Below are 16,990 nucleotides of genomic sequence, written 5' to 3' on the forward strand. Positions count from 1 at the left end.
TTGGTTCATATATATATAGAACTTCTCAGAATTTGAGTAGTGTGGTTGTCAATAATGGGTAGAATTGGTGAATGTTACACGTGTGTAAAGTGACCACTTAAACCAGCTTATGTCGGTCGTCAGCCCCGTGAACGGCCAGATTATAAAAAAAATTAACCTGCTAATGCACTTAAATATGGAAAGTTAATTTTGATTTTACCTAGTATACTGCTTAAAAGTTCATAAACAAATTTGATTCATTTGTACAATCTTTTAAATATCGTTGAAAAGAAGTCAGTTTAAAATATAACCAACCATGTAATGCCGCATTTTCATGTAACAGGTACGAGAGAAATAAGAACCTACCCATCAGATTAGAAGAGCAAAGCTTATAAAGGGAAAAAGAAAAACACCCACCCTAATTTATGGGGATTGTAAAGGTAAACGTTACGGTGGGTGATAAGGCTCCACTCTTAAGGGTTGTAAAAACTCTGTCGCCTCTCTTTTTGGCAGAATATTCATATATTCCTACCAAATTAAACATGTTTTAACCTTTTACTAAAAACACAAAAGATTCTTGAAATGAATTAAATGAATTTTTAATTAATATACCGTGTTTAATATGGAAGTGAAACCTTTATAAAATGAATTGATGATCTGCAGAAAAATAGCTTTACTATATTTATTTTTGAAACACAACGCCTTTTTTGTGTGGCAAAACATTATTTTATGCATGATTTTTTTTGAGTCTACTGTCCCTAGAATGTAGATCTACGATACAAACATTAATGCTTAAGGACAATGAATGGTTATTTTTTTAGACTTTTTCAGACTAAAATTTTCATCCATTTTTATCTACCTGTGTGTTGTAGGTCGGAATAAGCTTATCCGCAGTACAAACCAATTATTTCAATGAATTTTGTATTTATATCTTGTTCTGGATATTTACAGGGCTTACAACCCCCCATGGGCTGGTTTGGGGATCAATTTAAACAGGTGCACCATTCACCATTTTACCCATGAATGATAACCACATTCCTCAAATTTAGAAAGTCATACATATGTATATGATGAATCTCATGACACAGTACCTACATATGAGTTCACGACAGCCATCTATCTATGTTGGATTGAGAAAAAATAATAATCGGGTCAATATGTTCACTGCCATTTTTGTAAAATACTACCTTAGAGGCGAGTATAAAGACTTATAATTTTAGGGTGATGATACTGATGAAAGTTTAAAAAAAAAGCTTTTAGAGAGAAAGCTTTTATTTAGCAGAAACCCTTCTATTTATCAAAATCCGAACCCTGGATTATTTTTACATACTGGTATTGGTAAACAAGTATTTGGACACACTCAAAATGTTGTGAATAAAACATCATTGTTCATCTTTGTTGATATATCAACAAAAATAAAATATTTAACTGACGAATAAAATACATTTATCGTATTAAAATTACTAAATTCAAAACAAATCGGTTTAAACCACTTTTTATGAAGCCATCGGATAATTCAAGAGAGCTTATTTATTTTACGATATGAATATAACTCGCCAAAGATGCAGCGGAATAGTGATAAGACAATAACATCAATAAAACTGCCATTGCGCTATGTTTCTCTGACTGTAGAAGCAGAATATTTCATATGGGAAAGCAATACGTCTACCCGTCCAATCCTACGATACAGCATTGAAGAACTCCAGAGAAAGAAACGGAGAGACAAGGAGACAATAAGAGATAAATCTAGTTCGAAAAGCAAGCGAGGATGTGACTTCTAGACTATTATTGCCTCCGTAAGGTTCAAATACTACAATAACACATGAAAGTAAGTTAAATTGATCATTTTTTAGCAAGAATGAGAAAATAATAATACAGTAATAATAATAATGAGTGGTGTGGTTGTCAATAATGGGTAGAATTTGTGAATGTCACACGTGTGTAAAGTGATCACTTAAACCAGCCTATGACGGTCGTCAGCCCCGTAAGTGCCCAGACTTCCATATTCTTCTTCATCTTTGATGAGATGTCAAAAAATAATATAAAAATAACTACTGTAATTGGAGACAATCCAGATTTTGTGAACAAGTATTTGGACACACTCAAAATGTTGTAAATACAGTAATAAATTGTTGCAATATCTTAAATTAAATTGGATTTTGATGACGTGGTTAGTACTCGAACTCTGAGTATCAGTTACTGGGTTTCTACGATCTATAAAACCTTTTCTTAAAAGCGGGTGCTAAGGATTAAAAAAAAAATTGAAATACTTTTTTATACGAAAATAACATTTCTAGTGAACCAAGTGCGTCATATACTTGAAAGTGGTCAAGCCAGGTCATAAATGAGAGTAATAAAATATTTTATTTAATACAAATCATTAAAGGATTTTTAAAGTTTACTGTCACGATCTCACTCGACCCAAGTTCCGATTTACAATTGGAAAGTCGACTGCAAATTTAATAAACGTGTTGATAATTATGACCATTGTAAAATAATATGTGAGGGAAAAATTCATAAACCTCACTTTAGCTAACATTACCTTACTTTCTCGACACCTTACTCTTAGTAAAGAAGTGAGCAACGCGGGTGGCGTTCCATTCTCTCTGCCTACCCCTGTGAGGAAGCGGTATGACAGTTAAAAAGTTAACTTACTTACCCACAGCGTGTTCCAAAAATTGTAACCATTACAAAAGAATAGGTGAGGGAAAAATTCATAAACTTCTGGATGATTAATATTTCCTCAGTATCCTGTTAAATTGGATATTCCGAGAAAAAGTGAGGGACACGGTGATATGAATCAACCTGTATATTAAATCAACCAAATTTGAATTTAAATTAAATGTGACTTCCTAGATTTAACGTAAAAAGAAAGTACATTCGTCGTATTAAATATTATACAAAAGTGCTTTAGACTCCCGTAAAAACGCCTACAAAATTATAAGTAAAAGAAAGACTTCCATATTAATAACATTTTAAGTGTGTCAAAAAACAAGGTCACAAATCTGGGTTTCTCCACTGAGAAGTTTTTTTATTATTTTTTGACATATCATCAAAGATGAATAAGAATATGGAAGTCTGAGCATTTACGAGTCTGATGACCGTCAAAGGCTGGTTTAAGTGATCACTTTACACACGTGTAACATTCACCAATTCTACCCATTATTGACAACCATACTACTCAAATTCTCTGAAGTTCTATATATATGAACCAATTTTGAAACATTGTTCTTCAATCACTAGAACATCACTAGAGACATCTATTGGTGAGATGAAAAGACTTTTTAATTAGCAGAAACTCTTTTCAATAGCTCTTTTAATTGGAGATAGTCCAGATTTTGTGAACAAGTATTTGGATATACTCAAAATGTTGTAAAGAAGTTTTTTAGTAATTTTCGACATAGGTGAAGATATCCAAATTAATGAACAAGTATTTGGACACACTCAAATGTTGTGAATAAAATTAACTGGTCAAATTATAAGCTGCATAAAAAAAAATATTTCAAGGTGTTTGTCAGTATGTAAAATATTTCGGTTAGGATCTTGAATACACTCAAATAAAATCGTGTATACTAAATGAAAGTTTTCCCAGTCCAAACATAGATGGGTCTAGTGAACTAATATGTATAGAGTTTTGAGAATTATGATAAATAATATGTAGGAGTTAAAAAATATGTAATAGTTCGTCAATCATGGGTGAATGTTGTACATGTGTAAGGTGATCACATAACCAGCCTGTGACAAGTCATAAGCCCTGTAAACACGCAGACTTCCATATATGTATATATTTTTTTTATTTTATATATTTAAAACATTGCTAACTTTGTGGTATGGTAATATAACACTCTCCTTACCATTCATCATTTGCTTTGTGTAATACCACTTAAAACAGTACTTCATCACTCCGGTTTCGAAAAAATCATTCAATCATCAGGTCTATTGTAGAGTTAAGTTTTATATACAATGGAGACCGTTACAATATCCCTTTTGTCAACATTTGAAGTGATGATCGAATTATTATTTCGAAAAAAGTAGTCATTAAGTAGTGTTTTTAAGTGGTAGGTATTACACAAAAAATATTTTTATTTGTCCGCCTCCGTAGTGTAATGGTCAGCATGCTCGCCTACCGATCTGGAGCTTCCGGGTTCGATTCCCAGGGGGGCTTAATAAATATAAGAGATTTTTTCACTCTAATATTTATTCAATATTACATTGGACTGGTACCTGAAGTAGAGGGCTGATCACCTTTCCTTCACGTGTAATCGATCGAGATAACACTGCGTTTATATGAAACAGTGCCCTATGCACCAGTGGGGTGCGGTAAGGGATTATTATTATTATTTGTTTGGGAATTGTATAGCTTTACATTTAAAAAAATATATAATAAAAAAAGTTACATTAACAATAGTAAACATAACATCACATTAACAAAAACAGCTACATTTATAAAAATAAAGCCAATCAAACAATTCCACATTTAAGTAATAATAACTATTAAAACGTTAAGAGATAAAGAAAAAAAAATAACGGTGAATGATAAGTGTTAGACACTGGATTATGCAGTCAACGGATGATGTATCAATATTATAGGAGTCTTTGATATAAATTCTTCTTCATCTCTGTTGAGATATCGAAGATGCCTTTCACATTGACCAGGAAAACAGAAAGGTGTTAGAGAAGCGAACTACAACTATTTACATGCGCGCTGAAACTTTCTAAATTCGTATTTGTATCGGGCCCACCTTGGGCGCTGAAGTTCGCAAGACTGTCGAGGGGTAAAACGGTTATTACCTCATTATTCAGCAGGCTTACCTGGGAGTTACGGAGGAACTACGGAGGCTGTGTTTGGAGCCATACTGTAACGAGCGTAATCGGTACACATTACAACGTTAGCAAGGCGCTTGGCTGAAAATACAAACTTGCAGTTTCGAGCATGCAACTAAATAGCTTCAACCCGTATTAAATGTGATTTTTATACACTGAAATGGAAAATGATACGGAAAATATAAGTTGTTTACATTGTACCTTAGAAACAATGAAAATTAGACAAACCCAACATTGCTTTTAAGATTAATTATATTTTCATTCACCTTTTCCTTCTGGTGTAATTAATTTATGTTGTTATATAGCATACAACTAAATAGCTTCAACCCGTTTTCAATGTAATTTTTACACACTGAAATGGAAAATGATACCAAAAATATAAATTGTTTACATTGTACCTTAGAAACAATAAAAGCTAGACAAACCCAACATTGTTTTGAAGACTAATAATCTTTTCATGAACCTTTCCCTTCCGGTGTTGTTTATTTATTTATTTATATTGTTATTTAGCATACACCTAAATAGCTTCAACCGGTTTTAAATATGATTTTTATACACTGAAATGGAAAATGATACCAAAAATATAAATTGTTTACATTGTACCTTAGAAACAATGAAAGTTAGACAAACCCAACATTGTTTTGAAGACTAATAATCTTTTCAATTAACCTTTCCCTTCCGGTGTTAAAATAAAACGTGCGTCCCGGTGTTGGGTAGTCACTACACAACCAAAAATTAGCGATTTAAAATTGAAAAAATACGGACATTCATAGCTAATCCCTTTAATTAATTATAAATGAAGTAAAAAATTATAATAAATTAGATTTATTTGCTGAAAACATTAAAAAACAATCTGACAACTCTCATGAAACAAGCATAGGTCCGCTTTTGTCCGGAGCTGAAGAGTAAATGCCTGCTACCTAGAGAACATTGAGCTTTGAGCTCCTCACGCTTACACAGTGCTTGTATGCAAGAGTGAGATGCGAATATAGTGTTGAGGTTCCCGCACACTCTTCACGCGCTGTTTATACGAGTATATATAATACCTCTCATGAAACCGATAAATTCTGATAACTATCAATATTTTTTTTAATCAATGCGTAAGTGTGTTATGGAGGAATACCTTAAATCTTAGCCTTGTATTTATTATATTAATAGAGATAATATGGTTATCAAAAGCTATTTTTACAAGGTACACAGCACCAGGTAGGGAAGGTTAATTGATTTGGCAGTAACTTTGTGGTAATATCTTTATATATTTATTTAGGTCTCACTTAGTTAATAACACTAATAACCATTTCATTAATTGATTCGGCAGTCATATTGAGTGTTTATCCATTTTTATTTAAGTTGTACTTAGTAGATATCACTAATAACCTTTAAATCAATTGATTTGGTACTTTGTGGTAATATATCTATCCATTTTAATAAAAAATTTAATTGGTTATTTCTAATAATCATTTGATAGTATTTCAAGTGTATTCAAATCATTGTTCACAAACCTGTATTTTAACACTTTATTTGTTTTATTCTACTTTACCTGTTATTTTTATTGACATCTCAACATAGATGGAGAAGAATATGAATTCTGTGTTCAGGCGTATTCTAGTATGAAAAGTAATTCGGAAAGAAACTTACATACATTTCATGAGGATCTCTTGTAAATAAAAGTTAACTGAACTCAAACACGAAGCTGCCCATAATTCACATAGGAAAAAACGTATTAATCAAATTATAATGGTCAGCATCCTCAGCTATCGATCTGGAGGTCTCGGGTTCGATTTCCAGGAGGGGGGTTAGGGACTGGAACCTGAAGCAAAGGGCTGTTCACCTTTCCTTCGTGAGTTAACGATCAAGATAACACTACCTTTATATGATGCAGTGCCTTATGCACCATTGGGGTGCGAATAAGAATTTGAATATAAATCATCAAATGATACATTTACACAAGTTTGGAAAATTTGAGCAGTGTGGTTGTATCATAGGTAGAAGGTGAATGTTACACGTTTATAGAGGGCATTGAAAGTTAAGGCCGGTTGCTTTAATTTTTACTAAGAAAAATAAACACCGTGAGTTGCAAAATACGAGTAAACTTCCATACTTATGACTCTTGACAGGGATGAAAGCGTATGAGGGAAAAGTTAGACTAGTCTGTGTACATTGCAAATGTCGGGTGTCAAGTGCATACGAAAATATTATCAGGCATGCGGTTAAGCAAGGAACTTGCGCAAAAACCAAGCAATATCATTTCTGAATATGACGTCCATGAAATTTGTGTCGTCGTTAAAATTCATCATTAATTTAATATTTTAATGAAGAACACATTTTGCTTTGACCTTATATTATGATCAAGATAACGTTGTTATATCCTGAGGTAGTTTGCAATGCAGCACTTAAATAGTTAACATATTAATACGTTAAAAAAAAACCTTTTGAATATACCTGAAGGTAATGTGTTCCCAAAACTAATCAGATATGTAAAGTACTAAAAATAAAGAATTAAGAAAAAAATATGACATATGTACCAATCATAAATCTCATAACGCTTTATGTGTGAGTTCACTGGAGCCACCTATGTTGGCTTGAGAAAGTATTTATTTAGCAAAGACCCTTTTATTAAAATGTATGTAAGATCTCAACCTGATTATTTTTCATACTAGTAGAAAGCCTGAAACACGATTTTCAATTGAATACAGCTTAAAAGTTGACCTGTTATTTATTCGCAATATTTTGAGTATGTCCAAATACTTGGTCACAAATCTGGGTTCCTCCACTTTCACCTAAACAGATGTTCACAAATATTCTTCTTCGTCCGTGTTAAGATGATAAAATAAAAAGAGAAACCCAGATTTTCGGAGTATTTTGACACACTCGAAATGTTGTAAAACTACTTTGATTATTTAAAAAAAAAAATTCTCGTAAACACCAAAATACCGCTTGTATCCATACAGTTTATAAGTTTTCTTAAGCAAATATGCAATACATACTCGGATGCGTGTATATCAATTACGAATAAAATGTTTCAAACCAATCTTATGTATTTTAATAACCGTCTCGAAAAGTCGTTTTATGAATTTATTAATTCAAAACAAAGACCATAAACCATGTCAGATTTGCGTAGCAACTTTACATACTTAAATAGTTCCAGAGTATGATGAATTACGATGGAGACAAAACGTTAGAAAGTTGGAGCTACGCCGTCTATTTTACCCTACGCTCCGTGCTCTACGCGCTACACACTGCCATCGGTACAAGTACCTACTGGTACACGCTGAACTTCTCGTCGCAATATTGTCAAACCTCAACAGTCGAGAGTTCAGAAACAGGCGTAATTACATAAGAAGGTCGGGCGTGACTCTTGTCGACAAGAAGGATCCAGCCATGACTGTCTCGCATGCTACACAGTGACTCGAAAGTAAGCGAACCCATTTATTTATCAAAATAAATATATTTTTATTAAAAAAAGTTTTTATTTATTTTATCACAGAGATAATTTGCCATGCAGAGAATGTGCAGTATAAGTTGAAACAAACCCAGTTCATCCCTTTTAGACACACCTCAAAGCGAATTAATTGATTCAGTATTATATTGAAAGTAAACTTCAAAGTCAGTAATATGTAGACTGATTTAATATTCTTTGTGCATGTCCAAGTAAAACTTGTTGATATTATTTAAAAAAAAACACTTGTTTTTTTTACCACTTGAGTTTATTTTGTGACGACTAGCTTCGGAAGCTAAGCTTCCATCTTCAGGTCTAAATGTAAAAAAAAACTGAAGAAGAAAAAATGTACAGTTATCTCAAGATATGGAAATCGCAATGTTTGATGGAATGATATAAAGAAGGATTAGTTTGGTACATTGTAAGAACTAACACAAAACTTGTAAAACACAAAACTTAAAAAAAAATTACTGCATTATTCATCATTTTAAAAATTCTTTGAACATAAAAAAGTTTGAAATAAATTAAAGAATCGCAGAGCAAAGGGTCTGTTTATTTATGAACACTGTGTATTTACTTAAACATGTAAAAAAAATGCTACCAAAGCAAGCCTGTTACTCTGTGTTGGCCAGCATTTTTTAATGTACATCGACTTACGGGCCTATCTGTACATAGCGGCTTATTACGTCTTTGGTCAGGAAAAGATGGAAGTATAGAATATGAAAGCAAAGCGTAAGGGGGGGGGGATGTGGAAGTATGTACCACAAGTTAGAAATTAATACTAGTCACGTATAAAGGACGGCTTATGAAAGTAGACAATAATCTACAGCTCTCGCTTGTTTTAATGAAGTTCTTCTTCGGATGGAGTGCGATATTATCTCTCCGAGTTGAGAAAACTTCTCGGGAATTGTAGCAGAAGTTGTTAAATGTGTGATAAGTAATGTGCTGTAAAACGAAACATTGACAAATGGGCTGGAAATCTGTTTGCCTGCAAACGTCTAGCTTTGTACTTGAATCTTGTCATAGATCAACAACGTTGCAAAGATAAATAAAAGAAAACCCTCTACAATTATTTTACATACAAGAGATCCATTTTACAGAAGAACCAAAGCTTACAAGGGAATGGGCTAGAGGGTTCTCGAAGGTTCTTCTACGCAAGCCATTTATCGAATTAAGAAATATATTTTTATGTGAATCAAAACAGGATTTACAATTTTACTGAATTTAATTATTTCAATAACAGCTGAGCTGTTGTAAAAAAGCATCAATAACAATTACGAAAAAAGTCAATTAGACGTATTTAAATTGATAAAAATGTAAGGCAGACAATAAGTTAAATTTATTTTTTGTGTGGGATGTGAATTTAATATTTCATTGAGTAAAAAAGTGGAAAGTTATATTTGAAATAGAAAAACGAAATCATCGAATTAAAAACCGTTTCAAGAAATACGTGGAAATATGCATATTGAACATTGACGGGCTTTTTTATATGAAAGAGTAACCTCCCAATAATAAAAAAAACGAATTCTTAATAAAGGCCAAGGTTTGATTGAATCTCATCCAGCTGTTCAAAATTAGTCGGCAAATAGTTTTTTTTTTAAAATTATTAATTAAAGAGCAATTCATTTGCGCTGCTACTGTCGATTAATGGAGAATATTATCTTCCGTCTGAAATAATGTGTAGACCTAACTAACATCAAGGGTAACACATAATATAGAAGCAACACAGATGGATCTCGTATCTATCGAGTGTTAGTTTGTTATCACTCTTGGTACTTGCATGGATATACAATACCTAAGTATATTTTTGCCATCTCAAATCAGATAAGCATAAGGAAAACAATGATTTTGCACCTGAATTTTAATAAAACAAACTTTAAAAAAAATTGATTGGGAAATTAAATAAGTTTGCTGACGCATATGTAACTGAAATAAAATGTTTTTTTTTATTATTTATTGATTCGGCATTAATCATGACAATTATTTAATATAGAATATAGAAAATATATAAAGCACTCTCCTTATCATTCATCGTTAACATTGTGTAATACAACTTTAAAGTGGTATTACACATAGTGAGCGATGAATGATAAGGAGAGTGTTTTATTACCATTCAACAAAGTTAACATCGCTTTTAAAATACAAAATATAATATTTCTGTTTTATTTTTCCATGCAAATTTTAAGTATTGCTAGATTCTCAGATAATTTAGATATAAAATGTCAAATTTTGAATTTTTATCAACACTATTTACTATAATTATATTTATATTTACTATAATTATTAACAACAAGTAGATCCCATAAATCCATTGAAATTAACAAGGAATATGATCAATTTCCGGATTAGATACGAGCATTTTGTGATTGAATTCACCCAAATCCTTAGAGAATGGGCGTGAAATCTGCCACTAACGACATAAATTGCGCACACGATTCGATAAGATAGACAGATATGCACCATTGTTCAGTGTTGTGCATTTATGCATCCCAATTAGTATGCAATCTCTCGCAAAACAGATGCGACCGAGTCTGTCTCACCTAACAATCTGAGCTGACTTAGTATCCTCCCTTTGTTCAATCTCCGGTCCAATTTAACGTACGTACAGCTAGACGGATATCCCGCGGAATAAACCTGGATTAGGGGTTAAACTGAAAATGACGAGAAGCTGTGTTAAATCCGTCTTCTCTCGTTTCCCAGTTTAAGAAATAAACAGTCGGCTTGACACAATGACGTTGAGCTTAATAATGGTATTTTAGAATAAAAATCTCCACATAAAAAAAAAACAAAATTTGTTACATTGCCATTTTGATCTAAATTTTTAAATCTGAGATGGTACGTGTTATTTTAATGTTCCTGAATATAACTGTGAGTTTGTAATATTGTTTAAAATATCAACATTGATTCGGCACTTAAAAAAAATCCTAGTGACAAAATCAACCAGGGAAATATGCAATCATTATAACGCGTTAAACAAAAATATTACTACTACTAGCATCACGCTGTTTCCCTGCAGTAAAAGGCAGAGAGGATAGAACGCCACACTCTTTTGTCCTGACATACACTCCTCGCTTCCTTCACATCCATCCATCTAATTATATACCAAATGCCCTCCGATTATTACTATTGACATAACCAGATATTATGTTTGTATTGATTTGATCGTGCCGAATCTTTTTCGGTCGTCCTCGTTCTGTTATTTCGCTCACATTCGCCGCATTTACTTTCATAGTCATTCTCTCGCTAACTATTCCGAACGCTTACTTAATTTCAATTTGGAGGTTTATATTTAGTTTTAACTAAGTTTTTTCATACATGTTTATAATACTTTTGATTGATGTATACCAATATCTTCTAAACTCTTTTACTGCTTTTCATTTATAAAAAAAAGTATGCAAATGAATTCAATTCTTATTTTTTATTTGTCTTACTTATAACCCTTATCCGCACCCAATGGTGCATAGGGCACTGCATCGAATTGACGCAGTGTTATCTTGGTCATTACTTACATGAAGGCAAGGTGATCACTCTTGCACATCAGGAACCAGTCCAGGGTAATAATAAATAAATATTACAGTGTAAAATCACTAATATTTATTTTCACCCCCCCTGGGAATCGAACCCAGGACCTCTAGTACGGTAGCTAAACACGCTGACCATTACACCACGGAGGCGGACTAATTGTCTACTTCTCTTCAATTTTTACCTGCTAAACCCATTCGGGGGTCAACGTGAATAAAAAAATACATATATTAGGTGAATAGTAAAACACATTTATGATGAATAAATAATCAATAACATAAAAAATGAAGAAACTCTGATTTGAATACATATTTTCAAAACAGGAAGAAAAAAAACAGGAAACGATCAACCATAATAATATCGAGTACCATTTGATAGCATGTCGCATATTAAGACAGCAAATCGAGCCGAATATTTTGCATGAGAAAAATCCCTTATCACTACCCCACCGAGCGCAATCAATAAATTATAATTGATGGCTTTCCATAACCGCCATTTATTTTTGGTAAGGTTTTTTTTATTCAAAGGGGAAACCCTGTGGGCAATGAGGGCGGTAAATCGACCGTCAAAAGCAAGCGATTCCTCCAATAAAATGTAAGGGGTGAATTTGAAATATTACGCGAGACTTGGCCGGGCGACTTTCGTTCATTTGGAATGTGTCGGAAGCTTTTTATAAAACAACACAAACCGGCGGATGATTTTCTTATGAATTTCACATTAATTGATTTGGGGATAAACAGCGCATATAATTGATGATAACCAATTATTGTCAATTTATATTTATCCATGTATTCACATTTTTTTTTAAAAGAGGTAAAAAACAGCATGATACCTAGATTTTGTGCCATAGTTGGTAGAATTTTTAATGTTTTATAAAAACATCCATCAAAATATTTTATATAGGCATTTTTTAAATCTGTTGAATATTGGAGAGATGGTATATTTGAATTCGTTGAATTGGATCCAGTAGATAATGAACTTTATTTAATGCACGACTATTTTTTTTGCTTTATTTCATTTAACTTATTAAAACAACAATCCTTACATTACTAAATTTCGTTATAAAGTTAAATAAATGTTAAAAACTGTGGTTTTTCATTCATAAATTATCTCGAATGATTCTTTGAAACGCGTTTAAAAATAAAAATTAAAATCCTTCTTAAAGTAATGAAATCATTTCAATATGTGATTCAAGATTGTTGTCTAAGAAAATTGAGATCCTATTTTAGTATGTACAGAAGAATACATTTAGGAACACAACGAAACAATCGTTATCAAACACACACACACACACACACACACACACACACACACACACACACACACACACACACACACACACACACACACACACACACACACACACACACACACACACACACACACATATATATATATATATACACACACACGTACACACACGTATGTGCTTTAAATGAAGTAAATAAACAAACATGTATTTCTCATCCAAAGTTCTTAAATAAATATCTTTCTGTTTCTAAAAGTTTGACATTTCTTCTTAATTTATCACGCACAAAAAAAAACAACGGTTTCCGCACAACTCATGGTACCGTTCTCTGTGATTTCGTGAAAATCCTCGAAAACAACATTATCCAGGATTACAAAGGATTCCTCGGATAACATGTATACATATTACATTATCAGATTGAAAGGCAAACAAGTTCTTACCTCCGGCTCGTCTTCCAGCTTCAGGTGGTGATCTTGGCTCACATTCAGGGATCTTCTGTGGACATGATTGTGTTGGAGGAGATAAAATCCTTTGAGTGCACCAATCTGAAAAAAGGATATAAATTATTATTGGTACTTAGCTTAAAAATAGCAAACTCACTTTTAACGACGACGCTGAGAAAAAAAAAGATATTTGGAATTTTCAACACGCGATAACCATGTTCATGTACGTTGTGTAAACAAAAGGTTTTATTTTCGTGAATTTTTTTCGCAGATAATTTGTGGCACATTTTAAAAACTTTATAAAATAAAAGAATTCATGTATTAATTTTAAATCAAACACAGATTTTTTGAGTCTACTAAGTTGTATTTTATTAAAAAAAACACATAAAAAATTAAATTGTGACAATTGTTTCGCCTTATTAGGGCATTATCAAACGAATGTCTTCAATAAATAAAATACAAGAACTTTGTTTTAACATCCATTTGTTTATTGGTACACTTTTTCCAAACGGTTTCAACAAGAACCTTGTCATCGTCAGGGTTTATGTACTAATTCTAAAACATTGAAATATGCATAGTAAGGTAATAGTTAATTACCTTTCCCCCACGATGCCGAAAACTTCCACGCACTCCGTACACCATATGAAAATGTGATTTAAAAAAACGGGAAAAAAACTCTTGATTGTTTTATCCTCATCTTAAAATAATAAATCAACCTAACATCTTCACAACCATTATACATATTTCGATAGACTGTTATTTTACATCATTTTTCTTTATGTAAACGCCTGCATGATGCGTTATTGAAAAACAAATCGTTTTTATTTGCATTTATTTTTTTATAAATTCTTTAACAATACATTTACCAACATAACTTGTCAACAACAATAGTCTAAAGCTATAAAAATATCAATTGTCATACAATGCCATGTCAACAGATTTTTCCTTTCCCTGAAATTATCAATTAAACACTTGGCATTACCCTCAACTATTGTTTTGTCACATAAATTATTACTACACATTGCTCACTACTTTCAACAACGTCATATATCAAAAATCTTCAATTTTTAGTTGAGCATATCGTCGTCATACAGGAGAAAGTGACCAAGTGCATTGTTTTACAAAAACGTGATCATTGACTATTTGATATCTTACTAGCTTAATATTGCCCCGAAAAAATCCCAAAGGATTTTAATCTTGTAAGTATAATATATTGACTAGTTAAAAATGACTAACTGCATTGGTGTTTATTTTCTTGCCAAGCAATAGTGACTTAAATGGCCCTCCTGAACATTTTACGTTTTGGTAGTTACTCACTTTCTCCTGTACGACTACGATATTTTCGGCATGCCCACAAAACGTATTATATCCCAGCAAAAGCGGCATATTTTTATCATAATATTTACCCGTTGCAGGGCAGAAAGTTTTATTTTTGCATTTTTAAGAAAAGGTATGGTTTATTATTTTTTTTTAAATATACTTAATTTTTTTCAAATGGAGATAAAACATTCTGGTTTTATCTAAAAAGATCTGTTACATAGTAAAAAGTTCAATAAGTAGCTCGATTTTTATTTTTAATATATTTATTATATAACGATATGAAAAATCAAGTTTTCTGATTAAGGGCGTTGTGGAAAGGAGTGAGCGACATGTTTAAATTGTATGCCGTAACAAGGCGAAACAAATGTCATAAATTTAATTTTTATGTGTTTTTAAAAATAAAATACAATTTAGTAAACTCTTAAAACCAGTGTTGATTTTAATATTTAATATATGTATACACAAAAGGTCATTAAGTATTTATTTCCCATTACCAAGAAAAACATCGTAAGAACAAGATATAAAAACAAAATTTATTGAAATAATTGGATTGTACTGCGGATAACCCAACTTGTTACGACCAACACAGTGGTAGATAAAAATGAATTAAAGACTAGATCCTTGTTTAAAAAAAATAAACACGAAAGAATAGGGTAGCGTAATGTGGTTCTCGGACTTGTTAGAAAAGTGGAAAAGTTTTCTAATTACACGATAGCTCAGTAGGAGTTTTCATCTTGCCGCTGGTGCAGAAATCACAGAGAAATGATTCTGAACTAGTGTCTGCCGCGCGACATGTACAGAAAAGGGATTAGGAAAGGAAAAACAGAATAATGGTATTAGGGCGATGCGTATTAAGAAGAATTATGTAAACGAACTTGGGTAGGTAGAGGAATTCTTATAATTATTTTTCTCACTTAAAGAAAATGTGATATGTACTTGAGTATGTATTTGAAAGATGAAAATTAACAACATTTTTAGTGTGTCAAAATATTCGTTCTCAAATCTGGATTATCTCCAATAAGGAGTTATTTTTTACATCAAGTACATGAATTTAATCCAGGATTTGGACCTCACATACAAATGAAAGAGTTTCTGATTATTAAGAATCTGGCCTTATCCCACCATAGATGTCTCAAGTGAAGTCTATTGAATTAAAGGACTGTGTTTTGAATTCAATCAATATATCTACAAGCTCCGAGAATTTGGATAGCGTGGTTGTAAATCATGGGTAGGATTGGTAAATGTTGCACGTGTGTAAAGTGATAACTTAAGCCAGCCTGTTACGGTTGTAAGCCCTGTAAATATACCCAGACTTCAATATTCTTCTTCATCTATATCGAAATGTTAAATATTAATGATTAAAATTTAGTTCAACTGCCACCCGATAAATCGCTTCTTTTTTGCGTCGTTATTTTTGAATTTTTTATAATGGAAACCTTATTTTTGATATGATTATAGTTTTTATTTTAGCATATTTTCAGGACTTATCAAAACTTTCATTCTTTGAACATTAGGTAGATGTTACATTTGAGACTTATTTCGGATATTTGAGAAATTTAAAGTGTTTCTACCAAAGTGGTACCCACATCTTTTATTCTTGAGACTTGCAAGTGTGTTGTCGTCAAGTTGCCAAGCCTTTAATTTTTTTAAAATGAAATGCAAAAAACAACAATTTGATTTGTAAGGGGTCCAATTTAGTTTTAAAACGTCAACTTTGTAGTGAAATATCTTATACAATGTGAACGATTAATGGTTAGGAGAGCTTCATATTACCATACCACAAAACATTTTTTTGTAATATTTAAAAAAATTTAAGCGATTCCAATTGAAAGTTCTTCATACTGACTAACTGTTTTTGTTCTATAAATAATAATAATAATAAAACCCTTATCCGCACCCCAATGATGCATAGGGCACTGTGTCATGTAAACGCAGTGTTATCTTGATCGTTTACACATGAAGGAAAGGTGATCAGGCCTCCACTTCAGGTAACAGTCCATGGTAGTATTAAATAAATATTGCAGTGAATAAATCACTTATATTTATTTCACCCTCCTTGGAAATCGAACCCGGGACCTCCAGAACGGTAGCCGAGCGTGCTGACCATTACACTACGGAGGCGGACAAAAATACAAGATATAAATCTGATCACGAAGATTCCTTTGAGGTAGAAGTAAAGATCGATAAAGATAAAAAAAAATATTATGAGGTAAC

The 16,990-nt window shown here is 32.2% G+C and overlaps 1 protein-coding gene across 1 annotated transcript in view; it reads right to left on the reverse strand.

Annotated features, from left to right (window-relative positions):
• Positions 1–16,990, reverse strand: part of Fur2 (furin-like protease 2) — a 192,223-nt gene that overhangs the window by 74,050 nt on the left and 101,183 nt on the right. Inside the window, exon 2 of the mRNA XM_088272266.1 lies at positions 13,454–13,558. The gene's annotated coding sequence lies outside the window, so the exon portion shown is untranslated. The remainder of the gene's footprint in view (positions 1–13,453; positions 13,559–16,990) is intronic.

Source organism: Brachycentrus maculatus, unplaced genomic scaffold (assembly GCF_059751285.1).
Source record: "Brachycentrus maculatus isolate JH-2025_06_01 unplaced genomic scaffold, ASM5975128v1 h1tg000490l, whole genome shotgun sequence".
NCBI classification, from domain to species: Eukaryota; Metazoa; Arthropoda; class Insecta; order Trichoptera; family Brachycentridae; genus Brachycentrus; species Brachycentrus maculatus.